This window comes from Piliocolobus tephrosceles, chromosome 10, assembly GCF_002776525.5.
Source record: "Piliocolobus tephrosceles isolate RC106 chromosome 10, ASM277652v3, whole genome shotgun sequence".
NCBI classification, from domain to species: domain Eukaryota; kingdom Metazoa; phylum Chordata; class Mammalia; order Primates; family Cercopithecidae; genus Piliocolobus; species Piliocolobus tephrosceles.
In genome coordinates, this window is record NC_045443.1 from 101,129,995 (window position 1) to 101,147,032 (window position 17,038).

At 42.0% G+C, this 17,038-nt stretch overlaps 1 protein-coding gene and 1 long non-coding RNA gene across 2 annotated transcripts in view; one reads left to right on the top strand and one right to left on the bottom strand.

Moving 5' to 3' along the window:
• C10H12orf42 (chromosome 10 C12orf42 homolog) overlaps positions 1–141 on the bottom strand; it is a 185,942-nt gene extending 185,801 nt beyond the window's left edge. Inside the window, exon 1 of the mRNA XM_026454604.2 lies at positions 83–141. The gene's annotated coding sequence lies outside the window, so the exon portion shown is untranslated. The remainder of the gene's footprint in view (positions 1–82) is intronic.
• An 81-nt stretch (positions 142–222) lies between these two features.
• Positions 223–1,880, top strand: LOC111543835. Its single transcript, XR_002731968.1, has 3 exons — positions 223–428; positions 1,362–1,420; positions 1,784–1,880. It is a non-coding gene; the product is annotated as an uncharacterized LOC111543835 (long non-coding RNA).
• The last annotated feature ends 15,158 nt before the right edge of the window (positions 1,881–17,038 follow it).

Sequence of the window (17,038 nt, forward strand, 5' to 3'; positions counted from 1 at the left end):
AAAAAAAAAAAAAAAAAAAAAAAAAACGGTCCGGCCCTACCTCACCCTGCTAGGGGTCAAGTCCCGCGCTCCCCGCGTCTACCTGGAGCTGCAGGGTCCCTGTCCCGGCGCGCCACCCGCAGCCTCCTCCGCGGGAGCTGGCGCACTTGGCTGGGTCCTGGGGACGCGGCGCAGCGCGGTTCCAAGCGCCCCGTGGTCGCCAGGCAACCACAATGGGGCCGTCTTGCCGTGAGACCCTCTTCCCGCCTGCCACCAAAGTCACAGAAAACTTTCACACCTCTCATCTGACACTATGGCCTGTGCACGACGCCAAGCACTGGAGAAGCCTTCGACATCAGAATATTAGCGGCACTTGTTCTGGGGGCGGGCAGGGGCGTCCCGGTGTTTATCAAACGGGTTGATTTTCCACGGAGGGGGTAGTTCTGGAGGTAGTAGTCCCAGAAATCCTGTAATTCCCCCTTCCACCTACTCATCTTCCTGGAATTGTAAAGGATTTTGAATAGAGGACAAGCGCATCCGGGAGTAAAGCAGCCAACAGCAGGGGGCAGAGCAAGGCTGTAGACTACAGTGGCCATTAGGGGACACTTTTAATCCAAAGTCACGCTATTTGGTTTAGAAACTTTTGAGAAATTTTACTCTCTGCTCTTCCCAATCTCTAACCCCACCTCCGGCGGGTCAAGGACATTTAGCTGCGCCAACAAGGTCGTTCTCATCTGCCTGAGGAGTCCACACACTTCAACAAAGGGCTGGTTAACACCCCCTAATTCCTCCCCATAAGCTGTCCATAGACTACACAGAACCAAAGAGTTGTTAAGTCTTCATCACAACTCGTAATATATAAATATTTTTTCTGGGCTAGCTAATTACTGGACACTCTTCTGCATAATCACAGGACCAGTAAAAAGTGGACATTCACACCTGAGTCCCAGGATGGACACCCCCCCACACACACCCACATCTAAAATATATTTCTAGCCAGGAAAGAAAAAAAAATCCTGCTTGTTTTTAAAGACTCTGAGCCCTGTTAGATCTCATTCAAAGGTCTAGCAACTCTTGGGAAGCCAACAGCCTTTCTCTGACTTAACTTAGCAATTCAAACCCGTTTTCTGCATTTCTTTCTTTAAAAAAAAAAAAAAAAAAAAAAAAAAGTTTATGCTATTGACCCTATGTTCACCTTTTCCAGCTAAAATCTCGTGATCATCGAGTAAAACTTCTCTCATCCTTTTATAATTTCTAGATAGAAACACCATGAATGAGGCTAATTTTATGATTAAAATGCGGTTTTTTTTAATTTGCTGTGACCACACAGAAAATGTCAGTTCCACTAATGTATCATTTTCTTTTTATCATTTGTATGCAAGAGAGAAAAGTTAACTATCAAAATATCCATAGCTTTGACATAATAGATGAAGGGGAAAAGGTTTACATGTATAAACTTGCTCCAAAGATAAAATTCTACCCACCCTTTTACTTTAATTAATGACTTCCATAACTTAAAGTTGAGAGTTCTGAGAAGACGTGCCCTTTGATCTACAAGGTACTTCTAAATACATAGAATCATGATGGCATCATTCCAACTTAGAGAAGGGATGAGCTGAGTCCAACCCTCCTATGTATAGATAAGGTAGCGAGCCCCAAAATGGTAAGACTGGCCCAAGACTGTACTGCTAGTGGCCAGAGATGCCCAGTGCTCTCTTAATCCCAACAACATCACAGAGGTACAGCTTTGCACGCCAAAAACACCTGAAAATGCCCTTTGTCTACTCTGTTACCATTCCTACAGCTGCTGGCTTCACTACAGAAATGAGAACTCTTCATCAATTTCAGCAAACAATCCTTGGGTACTTACCATGTATCAGGCAAAATAGACAAAGATCCCCATCCCTGTAGAGCTCATTCTTTTGTGGTGCAGATTTTAAAAGAAAGAAAAGGCTGGGCGCAGTGGCTCACGCCTGTGATCCGAACACATTGGGAGGCTGAGGCAGACGGATCACCAGGTCTGGAGATCGAGACCATCCTGGCTAACACGGTGAAACCCATCTCTACTAAAAAAAATACCAAAAATTAGCCGGGCATGGTGGCACACCCTCGTAGTCCTAGCTACTCAGGAGGCTGAGGCAGGAGAATTGCTTGAACCCAGGAGGCAGAGTTTGCAGTGAACCGAGACGGTGCCACTTCACTCCAGCCTAGGTGACAGAGCGAGACTCTGTCTCAAAAAAAGAAAAAAAGAAAGAAAGAAAACTATTCATTTATTGAACATCTAATCAGCTACTATGAGAGGGAAAATATATTTACAAATAAGATATGGATGTCAACCTTAAAAACAGAAGAGCATACATGAGAATCAGAACAATACAATCAACTAGAAAATATTATCAATATGACAAAGTATCATGAAGTACAGAGGAGACATCAGGTAGTTTTGCCTGGGCAATGTAGTAGAGAAGATGTCATAAATTTGGCTATATAATAGCAGTCCCTGGCACCTAAACAGGGTATGGCACATAGCAGATGCTCAATAAATAGTTGTTGGATGAATGCATGAATGAACAAATGAATAATGCATTTTCCAAATAGGCAAAAGGAGGAAGATATTCCAGGCAAAGATATCACAGTGTATGAAAATGTGGTACATATATATGATGGATATTGTATATACCTGAAGATATTCCAGGCAAAGATATCACAGTATATGAAAATGTGGTACATATATACTATGGGATATTAGACATAAAAAGAAAATTTCCCCACTTGTGACAACATGGATGAGTCTAGAGGGCATTAGGTTAAATAAACCATCCACAGAAGGACACACACTGCATGATCTCACCTATATACAGAATATTAAAAAGTCTAACTCAACCCAAATGCCCATCAATGATAGACTGGATAAAGAAAATGTGGTACATATACACCATGGAATACTATGCAGCCATACAAAGGAACAAGATCATGGCCTTTGCAGGTACATGGATGGAGTTGGAAGCCATTATCCTCAGCAAACTAACGCTAGAACAGAAAACACTGCATGTTCTCACTTATAAATGGAAGCTGAACAATGAGAACACATGGACACAGGGAGGGAAACAACACACACTGGGGCCTGTCGGGGGGACAGGTGGGGGGAGGGACAGCATTAGGAAAAATAGCTAATGCATGCTCAGCTTAATACCTAGGTGATGGGTTGATAGATGCAGCAAACCACCGTGGCACACATTTACCTATGAAACAAACCTCCACATCCTGCACATGTACCCCAGAACTTAAAATAAAAAATAATTTTTAAAAAAAGTCTTAACTCACACAAGTAGAGGTAGAGAGTAGAATGGTAGTTACTAGAGGATGGGGAGCGAGGAGGTTGGGGAGTGAGGGAAATGGGGAGATGTTAGTCAAAGGGGCTAAATTTTCAGTTATAAGATGAGTAAGTTCTGGTGATCTAATATACATCACGGTGACTAAAATTAATAGTGCTGTATTACATACTTGAAATATGCTAAGACAGTTCTCACCACCACACACCAAAAATGGTAATTATATGAGGTGACAGATGTCCTCATTAGCTTGATTGTCATCATTTCACAATGTAGACATACATCAAATCATTACATTGTACACCTCAAATGTATAAAGTTTTTATTTGTCAATTATACCACACCAAATCTGGGCAAAATTTTTTTGAGGAAAGATATCACAGTATGAACAAAGGTTTAGGGGCATCTGTATTTAAGGAGTGATGAGTGAGCCATGAACTGTGAGCAAAACAAAACAATGGAGAAGAATAAAGGAAGATGGCACACTGTCTTGGAGGTATGTTAAGAAGGGATTTGACTACCATGCCAAGAATGTGGATTTTGTCCTGAGGACCAATAGTTTTTTAACAGCAGCATACTTGTTTTAAGCAGAATCTTGTAAGAAACCCAATAGGATAAAACTGATCCATATAGAGCTATCCTAATAGAAGCAGGGATAGGCCCCCTGCCCACAATCTCACCATCCAGGCATGGCTGGGGACTCTATACTGTCCCTTGAAATACTGTTTGAACATCAATATAACTGGCAATGAGTCATCTTTGAACATTATCAGACATAAGAATGTGAGTTTGGAAGGAAAGGAGAAGTCAGGAAGAGCAGTTAGAATGTTATTGAAATTGTCCAAGCACAAAATAATGAGAACTTAAATTAGATCAGTAACATTCATAGTGAAATGGAAAATAAAGAGATTTCGAAAATAGAATCCTTCATATACATGGTCGTCCTGCTTCAGAGAAAATAATTCTACCTCTGGTACATCTAAGTTTGGATATCTTTTTAAATGAAATTTATTATAAACTTCAGCCTTTTAACTGTTACTATGGCTAACACATTCTCACACTTGCAAAAGTTTATGAAAAAACACAAATTCCTTTGCAGCAAACTGCTTAAATCATGGTTCATATGTCAGAGTATGGATTTTGGGATCCTAAGAGAAGCCAATGGAAGCTATAGAAAGATAGCAAAAAGTGAAGCATGTTTGAAAGATATCTAATACTCCTTTCATTTACTAACCTGGCATACCAATTTTTGAGCAACGATCAAAACCATCATGACCCTTTCCCTATACTCCCTCAAATGTAAGCATTCAAGCTTTTTCTTAAAAGTTACATAAAATTATTCATTACCCACTTACAATTAGTTACAATTGCCCAGTAAAAGCTCCTTCTGGGTAGAAGGTTTGTGACTTAAGGAATTCATGACACTCCTGGATTGGGTAAAATGAAGATATGCTCACACAAATAAGCTAATAAGAGAGGCAGCAAAAGAGAACTGGGAAGCCAGAGAAATTCACATGATGAAGATACCTGGAATTTAGCCAAAAGTAAAAACTATAAATATTAATCAGATGAGAATCAGTGTCACTTTACTGCAAGAATGTTCTGTAATTAAAAGGGTAGGTATTGTGTTGTGCATGTTAGCACAATTGCTGCCAATAATATTGGATGCCAGTAGCTCCCGAGTACTGCAAAGAGCACAGATTCCTAAGGATGTCGCTTAGCAGAAAGTTTACTAAATATCAACTGCTTATGTCAACTTCAAGTGATACTGCAAAGTAAAGGAAGAAGAAATATCAGGTTTCAATATTGTGTTCCTGTCTTTAAAAGACAAGAAAAGGCAAGAAAAGAAACCTTCCTTGGACATCTATTATAAGCCAGGCATTTGCTAGGCGCTTTCCAGACATAATTACTTTGAATCCTTACCTCAATCCTGCAGAAAAGGTGTCATCATAATCACATTTCAAAGACGCAGCTATTCCAAAGTTGGCTTTGTCATCCAAGATGTGGCTGTGGTTGTGCATGTCTGAAGTGGAGCAGAAGTGACATGTCCCTGAAGTTGATAAAGTCACAAGATTGTGAGACTGCAGTGCTTCATGGATCATCCCTGTGGGTCGATGGGCCTTGGAGTGGATGAAAGGCATGGGAGGGAGATACCAAAGCTCTCATTTGGGTAAATCAGCAGTACACCTACTCAGTGGTCAGGCAAAGGAGGTTTGGGCAACATACTGGGAGTGTCAAAAAAAAAAAAAAAAAAAAAGGGAGGATAATTGAAAATCAGAGTAGCAATGGTTGGAAGAGGCAAAAGGAGACAAAAGTGTGCTGTTCCCTTTCTTTCCTCTGTTCCTAGACATAGGGATGAGAGAGGATGAACAGCCTCCACTACCGAAGGGTGCTAAATGGTAAATACTCCCACTATGGTGGATTTCAAGCTCTCATGATGTTAGTGAGCACAGAGTTGGGAAAAGATGTGCACAGTCAGCTCTGATGATCCAGTGCCAGTTAACGCCAGCACGGTACTGCCCTTGCCCATGTCATAGCTTCCCGTCGCTTCTTCCCACCTGTTCTTGCTCAAAGATAAAGCTGTTAAGTTGTGCAGACTGTGTACATTGCACAACTCTAGTGTTGCCATTTTCATCACAGCCGTCATTGACATATATAATTTAATATGACAATTTTCCGTTAGAAAGCTATGTAGAGCAAAGGAGACCTTTTCCTAATTTGCACAAAAGCACCATTTGGATTGGTTTTCATGCTGCTCAAAGACCACATACTGGAAGTCACAAGCCAAATTCAGCCCACAGACATTTTTTTCTTTAACTCACATTGGGTTTTTAAAAAGACGTTTTTTTAAATTAGCTTGCCAACATTTAAAAGTCAGGAAACCAAAATCCAAATTACTAAATTATCTTGGAAAAATCAAAGCAAGCTGCACTACATTGAAAGCAATAACAAAGAAAGTACCTACGCCTAGATCAAGATAGGCATTCAAAAGATGTCAGGATCCTTCAGCCCACCCTGGCTAATGTTTTGTACTCACCTTTTTTATCATCATATCCTGGAAGCCACATCATCTGGACTCTATGTTCCTCTGTGGCTCCTCCCTTATCTTCTGTCAGTTTCTAGAACAATCTTTGCACCTCAGGGCTTTGCACTTGCCCATCTTCTTCCTAAAACACTCCACCCTCTACCCCCTTCACTGGTCCAACTCCCACTCATCCTTCCATTTCAGTTCAGATGTCATCTCCACCATCAGCTTTCAACAAGACTCCCAAGTACCTCCAACTCACAGCATGCTCCATGGAGCAGTCAGAGTGATCTTTTTAAAAAATAAATCAGATCATGGCACAGCACAATTGTCATGAAATGCAAGCTCCTTCAGCTGGCCCTTAAGGAATGGTGTGGTTTGGACACTGTCCCCATCCCTCAGTTACACTGTTTCCCTATTTCCTTCACAAACACACCTCCCATGTGCCTGCCTTTGCTCTTGCCACTCCCTTTGCAGGAACACTTTTTCCCAGGTTTTCATAGCACCTACACCCTGGTAACATTCTGGTCTCAGCACAAACCAACTGCAAATCCTCAGAGAAGCCTTTTCTACCCACCCATGTAAAATAGCAGCCCTGCCTGCTGCCAGCCTCACTTCAATGACTCTCCATCGCATCCCTTGATTACATATCCCAGATATACCCCAGACCTCCAAGTCAGACTTTCTGGTGGTGGGACCTGCCAATCTTTCCTTTTATTTAGCTACCCTTGGGGATTCTGATATGCAACCAATTTAGGAACCCCCAGTCTGTGGTATAATGGGAAAGGAAAGAATGGTAGGCATGTTGAGTTGTGCTCTGGTTCACAACAAGTGTTTTGCTCCTTGTGGGTTTTGATAGTCCAATATTACAGTGATATCGGATACTACAAACCCACTGTAACTTTGCAGCAATAAATTACTGTCATTCCCTTTCTTGTTTACAATGCCACCTGAAACCTCAATCAACAAAATTGTGGATAATCTGTTAGAAACAGAGCCAAAAATTCCAACTTCTTCGTAGAATAGTTATGATCATACTAGCGAGAGGACTAAGTGAAGAATGGACAGCTAAAGGATTCGACAAATTAATAGGTTGAAGGAATACAGACACATTTTTTAAAGCCAGGAATCTGTGGGTGCTTACAAATCTTTGGGAAAATACGCACTGTCACCAAGAAATTTAAGATTAAAATATGTGGTGAACTGGGAGGTACCGGGTCAGGAGGGTGCAGGGGCCAGGGCCATGGCTGGGAATGACTCCATTCTGGCACCCCAGCTCCTCCAGGTCACAGTCCTCGCATGGTCCTGAGAGGCATCTCTGTAGGGCTACTGAGCCCACAGACCCGGCCTGCGCATTCTGCACACGTGGGTCTCAAGACCAAGAAAGATGGGAGGACACAGAGCTGACCAGCCAAGTATAAGAACTCTGGTTGCACTGTACATCTGCAGCCCCTGCCCAACTGTCTGCCTGCCCCAGGTGGACTCTGTCCCAGAATCCAAGGGCTGCCTGAGCAGGATGACAGGGTCATGCCTAGGGTCAGAGGCACTGAGGCACCTTGCATCCCGAGTGTAACTGGCAGGACCCGCTGGTGCTGCAGGAGCAGATGAGGGCAGATGAGATCCCCATCAGGGACACCTTCCACACCTACCACCAGCAGTGACTCATGCCTGGCATCCTGCTGGCCAATCGCATTGAAGTTTTTCACAGGGAGCACCACATAGCAGCCCTGGGAGCTGGGTGTACCAGGCCTCACCGTCAAAGGATATGTCTGTACTAGGGTCTCATGTGTGGTCTTTGTACTTGTGGTCTGAAAGCTGGAGTGGGTGGACAGCGGCTACCGGTCAGCGACGAGTGTCTAGTCCTCCCTTGTCATGCACCCTATCTACACCTACGTCAGTGAGGAGCAGCGGCAGAAGTATTAGGCTGGTGCAAAAGTAATTGTGCTTTTTACCATTACTTTTAATGACAAAAACTGCAATTATGTTTGCAGCAACCTATACCTGCCCCCTGCTGGCCAAGGGGGAGCTCCTGGGCTACTTCAGGCTCACAGAGCCCGACCGCAGGAGTGACCCCAGCAGCATGGAGATCAGAACCTGCCACAACCCCTGGAATAAGAGCTCCACCCTCAATGGGACCACCCTGATCCAATGGGACCTGAATCGCCACCAGGATCCAATGAGACCTTGGTCACCACCTCGCCTGTGGCCAACCTGTTTGCAGTGCAGGCTGGAAGATGGCTACTTTTGGGGCTTCCTGTCAGAGAAGGGGATGTGGGGTCTCTTGGCCTCCAAGATTGAGGGCAAGTTCTCCCTGCGGGCCTCTGCCATGGGCATGATCATCGTGGACAGCATCGAGGTGGAGGACGTGCTGCTCAGTGAAGGCAGCCTGGAGGGTTCCTTTGGCTACCTGAACAACGCCAGATCTGGCATCATGTGGGGCATGCTTGGAGCTGCCAAGTCTTGTCTGCTCGTGGCCAGGCAGTATACCCTGCACAGGATCCAGTTCAGTGTCCTGTTGTTCAGGCACCAGCTGATTCAGAAGTTAGAGGACATGCTCACTGAGGCCATGCTGGGCCACTCCACGCCTGCCTGCAGCATGGCCACTTGAAGAATCAGGGCAAGGTGGCCCCGGGACAGGTCTCTCTGCTAAAGAGGAATAACTACGAAAAAAGCCTGGACATTGCCTGCCAGGCCTGAGATACGCTGGGGGGCACTGGGGTTTCTGATGACTATCATATGTTCCAGCACATCAGGAACTCAGAGGCCATGAAAACCTGTGAGGGTACGCATGCCATGAGCACCCTGATCCTGGAAAGAGCTGTCACAGGAATCCAGGCATTCATAGCTTGCAAGTGAGCCCATCCAGCCAGGGGCCAAAGTTCTCAAACCCCTTCCCAGAGACAGGCCTGGCTGGACCGTGGGAATGCTGTGTTCTGAGCTTAGGAAGAAAGCTAGCGGATGGAGTGGGAAGTGACAGACACTGATTTTAAAATATCAGAATTTCCTTTCTGAAGTTGTTCAGATGTGTTCCTTAAAAAGATGGAATTCTCTGTAGAGTTTCTCAATCCACTTTTAACTATGGATGAGAACAGACTCCATTTACCTTGGAATAGAAACTTCTATTGAGAGAAGACATTGAAGCAACTTCCTGGAGACCCCCTTGGTCTCTGCCTGAGCAGACCCCCCTTACATCAAGGGTTCACAGTGCACCCTCCGACAGAGCACCCATCCCACAGTGTTGGACTGCATTGACTGGTAACCACCTGAGAAGTAGTTTCAGTCATAGGAGAAATGAATGCCTCTGGGTGCTCTGAGTCACTGGGATGTGGTAGGGACCATGTTTACTGGTAACCACCTGAGAAGTAGTTTCAGCCACAGGAGAAACGAACACATCTGAGTGCTGTGAGTCACTGGGATGTGGTGGTCTAGCCCACGTCTGAGTCTTAGGCTCTGCTGTAATAAATAAACCCAGGTTAGCACTGCCCAGGCCCCTGGGGGGCATATACCAGGGATGCAGGGCTCAGGGCTACGGACAGAGAGGACAGTTTCTGACCAGCAGGGGTGCAGGGGATTTTGTTCTTTCCGTTACCGCACAGCTGATCACACAATGGTGAGAAATGACAGTGGTCTGACTTCTCCACTTGGACACACCATGTTACAGGGGGTCACAAATGAGATGGCAAGAGCACCACGGGCCTTGCAGGGACTGTGGCCTTGTGGGGTCAGGGCTAGCTGCCTGGTTTCTGTTCACATTTACTCTCAGCTAGGCCATCCCTAGTTCCTCAGGCAGAGCCCCCAAGTGAGTTTGCTCAGGCGGGACACCTCAGGCCAGATGCACAGGTCTTTGTACACAGTCTCCTTCTGTGGCCAACTTGGTTGAGCTCTGTTTCCAAATGGCTGATCTTTGCCACTTTCTGAGTGAACCCCTGGAGCTTTTCCTGGATGATCTTGATGTGATCATTATAAAGCTGATAGATCCTCTCCTCTAACTGCTCTGTCAGATCTAAAACTTTTCAAATAGGACACATTATTGGAAAATCAAGTAAGAGGTATCAACAGCCATTTACTCTAAGTGGATCTGAAATTTCTGCAATTTATCTTATAAAATGCTAAAACAAACAAACAACCCCCCCCCACCACCACCACCACCACACACACACACATAAAACAACCCCAGTGAAGTCACTGGGGAGTTAAATTTTTTTAAGAGGTCAAAATATATAAAGTCATTTGTCACATAGTGATGTTTTGGTCAATATTGGGTTGTATATGCTATGATGGTCCCGTAAGATTATAATATAATATCATAATTTTATTGTACCTTTTGTTTAGCTATGTTTAGATACACAAATACCATTGTGTCACAATCGCCTACAGTATTCAGCAGAGTAACATGCTGTGCAGGTTTGTACCCTAGGAGCATTAGGCTTGACCATCTAGGTTTGTGTAAGTACACTCTGTGATGTTCAGACAATGACAAAGTTGCTTAACTTCACGTTTCTCAGGAATGTTCCCATTGTAAAGTGATGCATGATTTCATACAGTATAAATTCAACTAGGTTAGAAAGAAAGTACATAAAACAGGGGCTAGAAGAGGCATGCAACAAAGTGGTCTCTAGATAATATATCAAACACATGTTTTTATATTTTTTTTTTTTACTACATACATTATGCGTTTCTCTACTTTCTACATTTTCTATGATGTACTAGGGTATGTACCAATACAGATTGGACAGGGGGGCACAAAAGTGGAAAATAGGTTGGGCACAGTGGGTCACCCCTGTAATCTTAAAAAATCTTTTAAAAAATTGTTTTTTAAGTTGTGGGGTGTGGTGGCACACACCTGTAGTTCCAAGCTACTTAGGAGGCTGAGGTAGGAGAATCTCTTGAGCCCAGGAGTTTGAAGCTGCAGTGAGCTATAATTGCACTACTGCACCCAGCCTGGGGGACACAGTAAAACCTTGTCTCCGAAAAACTGGTGGGGTTGGGGCGAGTAATAAAGTCAACCTTTCATTGACACATGTGGAATTAGCAAGCTGTTCCATTCATGAGATCCATTATATTTGAAGAGGCATCAGGCACAACCATTAATTTAGGACTGGAACATAACATCAGGCATTGCAAGACATAGGCTCCTGGCATGTTGAAGAACCCCAGCTCTCCCATCAGAGAATATTTGATGACTTCTGGAGGGCATGAATGTGACGATGCAAGCTGTGCCTCAACCCCGACTACTGTAGCTATTCATCCTTGTGTGAAGTGAGAGGGCTGGGCATTGGATGCAGGGGAACCTGGGCCCTCAGCCTGGCTCTCTAACTTCGACAAATCATTCATTTCCAAACGTTATCTATAAAATGAGTCCAATATCTTATTTTCAGGATTGTTATAAGGGTAAATTAAGATACAGGTGGTCCCAACTTACTATGGTTTGATTTATAATTTTTCAACTTTATAATGAGTTTATTGGGGTATAAAGTATATGTTCAACTTATGAAACAAAAAAGGTTAAAACATTTCATGGTTGTGAAAGTGTAAAAACAAGAAAAAGAATAGACGGTGGCCATAAGATCAGCAAAATTTAATAAATTGTGTGAGTCAAAGGATTATTTTCCTGCCAAAACAAACAAGCTCGTGGGAAATTATTTCCCAGGAGCTTTAAAAGATTTTGAGTTTGTCTTAGCAACACTTAAGTCATTGGAGGTGTCATTTTCATGGTATACTTCACAATTTAACATTTAAATAGGAAAAAAAGTCCCAAGCCAAATTTGAACACCCATAACCAATAACTGGAAATGCAATTCAGTCAATATTTGACTGACAGTGTTGTAATTGTTCACACTATGGCTGAGAAGAAATGTTACCCCTCTCTGAAATGTCCCCATTTCCCCATCTAGATGTAATCTATCCTAGCACCATTTATTTATTTATTATTTGCTCATTTATTTATTTGCTGGAAATTACAGTTACTTATAAATATGTGTGTCCTACCCTACAACTTCCTTTGTGCAACATAATATAGGATGGCCGATAACCTAGGCAAAGGAGACAGAAACACTTGTTTTCAAGTCCTGGCTCAGCCACTCGCCAACTGTGACCTTGTGCAAATTATTTGATCTTTCTAAAGGTCAATTTCCTCATCTGTAAAAGGTGACAATCATGTAAGAACTAACAATGATAGCTAATATTTATAAATGTTTATAAGCCAGGTAAGTATGAAGTATTTGAAGAGCTTTACATGTAAAAATTTTGCTAACTCTCAAAAGGACTCTTTGAGGTAGCTACTATTATTTTATCTGTTTTACACAAGAGACAAACTGAGGCATAAGGATGTTAAGTACCTTGCTCAAGGTGTGCAGCTAATAGGTGATGGAGGTGGTGTTCAAACCCAGCCCACCTGATGTCACAATGAAATAGTTCTTGTAAAGGGTTCAGTATGGCAGCTTTATGGATAGAGTCATCTTTTCACACCAGGTTTCCTCATACCCCTCCTCATCTGTGCCATTCAGCAGGTATTGAACCTAAACTACCTTATGCTTCAGTGATGCAATATTTGTTACTGAAGAATTAGGAAAAAATACAAGAATGTCAAGTGTCTCGCTCCTTCTTCATTCATCATTACCCAACTGAGAGCCTCAAGGAAGAATCATTTTCTGGAAGTTCTCAAAATCTGCCATTTTCAAAGGAAAAAATCAATCTGAGCCCCTGAGCCAAGCGTGATCACCTACAGACAGCCTTGGAAATGCAATTTAAACAACATCCAAAAAAAGCATCCTTGGGTAAAACACAGATGATACTGCCAAAGGAAAGAAAATGGTAAATTGAAGCAAGTTTTTAAGCTTAAATTAATTTAACATTGATTCCAAGGAGAGCAGGTACTAGATACTGCACACGGCTATGCTGACCCTGGACCAACTCTCATTTTATTCTGAATTCCCATTTTGAGCAGTGCAAACTAGCTAGCTTTCAGAGGTCATTCCTGAATGGCTATTTGTATATCTTCTGGCCAAAAAAACATGGAAATTGTTATTACATGCATGGGAAGTAAAGAGAAAACCTGCTTAACATCACTAATGATCAGGGAAATGCAAATCAAAGCCACAATGCAATGCCACCTTACTCCTGCAAGAATGGCCATAATCAAAAAAATAAAAAAAAAATAGATGTTGGCAGGGATGTGGTGAAAAGGGAACACTCCTACACTGCTGGTGGGAATGTAAACTAGTACAACTGCTATAGAAAACAGTGTGGAGATTCCTTAAAGAACGAAAAGTAAAAGCACCATTTGATCCAGCAATCCCACTACTGGGTATCTACCCAGAGGAAAAGAAGTCATTATATGAAAAAGATATTTGCACATGCATGTTTATAGCAGCACAATTCGCAATTGCAAAAATGTGGAGCCAGTCCAAATGTCCATTCATCAATGAGTGGATAAAGAAATTGTGATGTGTATATATATACAATGTATGTATATATATACAATGGAATACTACTTAGCCATAAAAATGAGCAAATTAATGGTGTTCACAGCAACCTGGATGGAACTGGAGACATTATTCTAAGTGAAGTAACTCAGGAATAGAAAACCAAACATCAAACATTCTCACTCATAATTGGGAGCTAAGCTATGATAGGATACAAAGGCATAAGAATGATACAATGGACTTTGGGGACTTGGGGGAAAGTGTGGGAAGGGGTGAGGGATAAAAGACTACAAATTGGGTTCAGTGTATACTGCTTGGGTGATGGGCGCAACAAAATCTCACAAATCACCACTAAAGAACTTACTCATGTAAACAATTGCCACCTGTTCCCCAAAAATTATAAAAAATTATAAAACACAAGTTAAAAAAAATAAAGAAGATGTAAAAAACGTTTCTAAATCCTGTTTCAGACTTTGACCTTTAGACTTTCTGAAACCAGGGAATTCTGCCATGAAGATATAAGTTTCTTTAAATCTCCCTAAAACAATAATTTCATTTTGTACTCAGTGATAAAATTACAGAATCACGCTATCACACTGGACTCTTCTCCCTTGTGGTGTGGGTTAGAGAGAGGCCAGATCATAGATATTTAAGAACATGAAACTTCAATGGGAAATCGATGATCTTTTATCTTGCCCCTTCTTTAATGGCTGCAATTTGGTTCTTCACCCATCCTTAATCCCAGCTGCACATGCTGCAATCCTCTTTTTAATCCTGACCATACACATCAGGTCCAGTCCCATCATCTACTAAGAGACTGCACTTTGACAAGTGTTCCCCAATTAGTCAGTGGGAGACATTGTGTGGCCATATTGGCAAATTGTGGGAGGCTCCCATTCCAGCCCCTTCTCATGAAGCCAGTGGACAGGGTTGACCATTCTAACTCTCAAGAGGCATGCAGGTGAGGTTCTGACTTTTTAAAACCTCCAAGAAAAAATGGAGGAGAAGATGGGATGCTTTGGAGAAGAGAAGAGAATGTCACTTACTCAAGATGCTGGTCTTTCCAAACTCACCAAGTTGTATACATTACATACATACAGCTTTGTGTATGTAATTATATATCAATAAAGTGATTTTATTAAAAAAACATGCTAGTCTTATGATTTTATATTGCTTTCCAGTGGTATTTGGAAAGTCCAAATAAAAGAGAACCAAAACAAATCATATATTTTTATATATTTAAAATTGTTTCTATTTAATAAGTTATATAGTATACATTTATATCATTTATAATATAATTATAGCATAAAATTATACATAAAATGTATACATAAAGTTATACATATGCATGCATTATATATAACATGTGTCCATTCATATGAAATTGAGGTATAAAAAATGTTCTTATACTATAGAAACACTCTAATCTTCTCTTGGGGTGTAAGGCATTCCAAAGTGGCCTACTCCGTTGCTCAACTCCCTTTTTACCCTTCTTTCTCCAAACCTCTGTGTTCTCTAGAAGCATAGATAAATGCATCCAATTACTCAAAAGAGCCTCTGGCTTGCTAGTGCATCTTGAAAAAATAAAGTAGAAGCAGGCCCAGGTAGAGACACATTCCCTCACCTCCAAGTTGACTAATAATAGCACATCCCTGATAAGGTAGTGATTTGATACCTCTTTAAACTGTTATTCTTTAAATATCTAAAATGTTCGCACTTATTTAAATTTATATGAAATCCCTAAATACACAAATGTAATTCTGACTTTTTTTTTTTTGGAAGTGTTAGGTATGGTAAGAAAAGGACACAATCAGGACAGCCCTATCTTTATTCCTATGTATTGGAGAGCTATACTTTAATTGACTCTAAAACAGCAGCCCTGAAAGTAATCTAATTCACTCTCCCTACATGGCAGTTGGGGAAATAAGAAAGCTAATATTTGAGGTTGCTCCTTGGGAGTCTTGGTCCCTTCCTAAATGGAGTAGGAATATTTTTATTCCTATCACTGTCTTGCTCTCCTAAGAAGTCCTGGTAAACTAAATTCTCACCCTCTCATTACATTTCCAGTGATATTTTGGTTCCTTTTAAGGAAATATAGAAAATGGTCTATGTGCACAGAAAGACAACTATTGCATGTTCTCACTCATATGTGGGAGCTAAGAAGTCATTGATTCCATGGAGGTGGACAGTAGAATGATAGTTACCAGAGGCTATGAAGGGTGTATGGGTGGGTGGGGGGTGAAAAAAGAGAGATTGGTTAATGCATACAAACATACAGATAGACAGAAGGAATAAGTTCTTGTGTTGGACAGCAGAGGAGGATGACTATACTTAGTAATAATGTGTTGTGTATTTCAAAATAGCTAGAAGAGAGGACTGAACTGCTTCTGACACATAGAAATGATATCTACTCAATGTGATAGATAGCCTCAATACCCTGGTTAATCATTCACATTCTATGCATGTAATAAGATATCACATGTACCTCATAAAATGGGCAGAAATTGTATATGAATTTTTTTTTAAAGAAAAAGAATACGACCCATGTGGTGTGCCCTTCGATGAGACTTCGAGAATTCATAAGGATTGCTGTTGTTGGGGTTAGGGGAGAAGTTAATCCTTAAAAAGAGAGTAGGCTGGGCGCGGTGGTTCATGCCTGTAATCCCAGCACTTTGGGAAGCCAAGGTGGGTGGATCATGAGGTCAAGAGATTGAGACGATTCTGGCCAACATGGTGAAACCCCATCTCTACTAAAAATACAAAAATCAGCCAGGCATAGTGGCGGACACCTGTAATCCCAGCTACCCTTGAGGTTGAGGCAGAAGAATCACTGGAACCCGGGAGGCAGAGGCTGCAGTGAGCTGGGATTGCGCCACTACACTCCAGCCTGGGCAACAGAGTGAGACTTCATATCAAAAAAAAAAAAAAAAAAAAAAAAAAAGAGAGAGAGAGAGAAGCTAGTAGACACCCACTCCTTGGCCTGCCCAGTGTTCCACTGCTCCTCCTTCAAGTAAAAAGCTTGCTGATATTCCCTTGGAGAAATGCTCCCTGTCCAATGTCAGTTCCTGTGGCTCCAATGAGGCAGGTGTTCCAGAGCTGGCACTGTAACTGGTTTAGAGAAGGACCTGTGACCTCAGCCAGGCCAAGGAGAGTCAGAATGTTTGCAGGAACCCTAGGGAAAAAGAACTCTCTTTCTGTATGATTTGCTGGTAGAAAGAAAACCTATAGCTCTATTTGGCCAATTTTGCCATAATATAGAAAGAGAATGGAGCCACAGG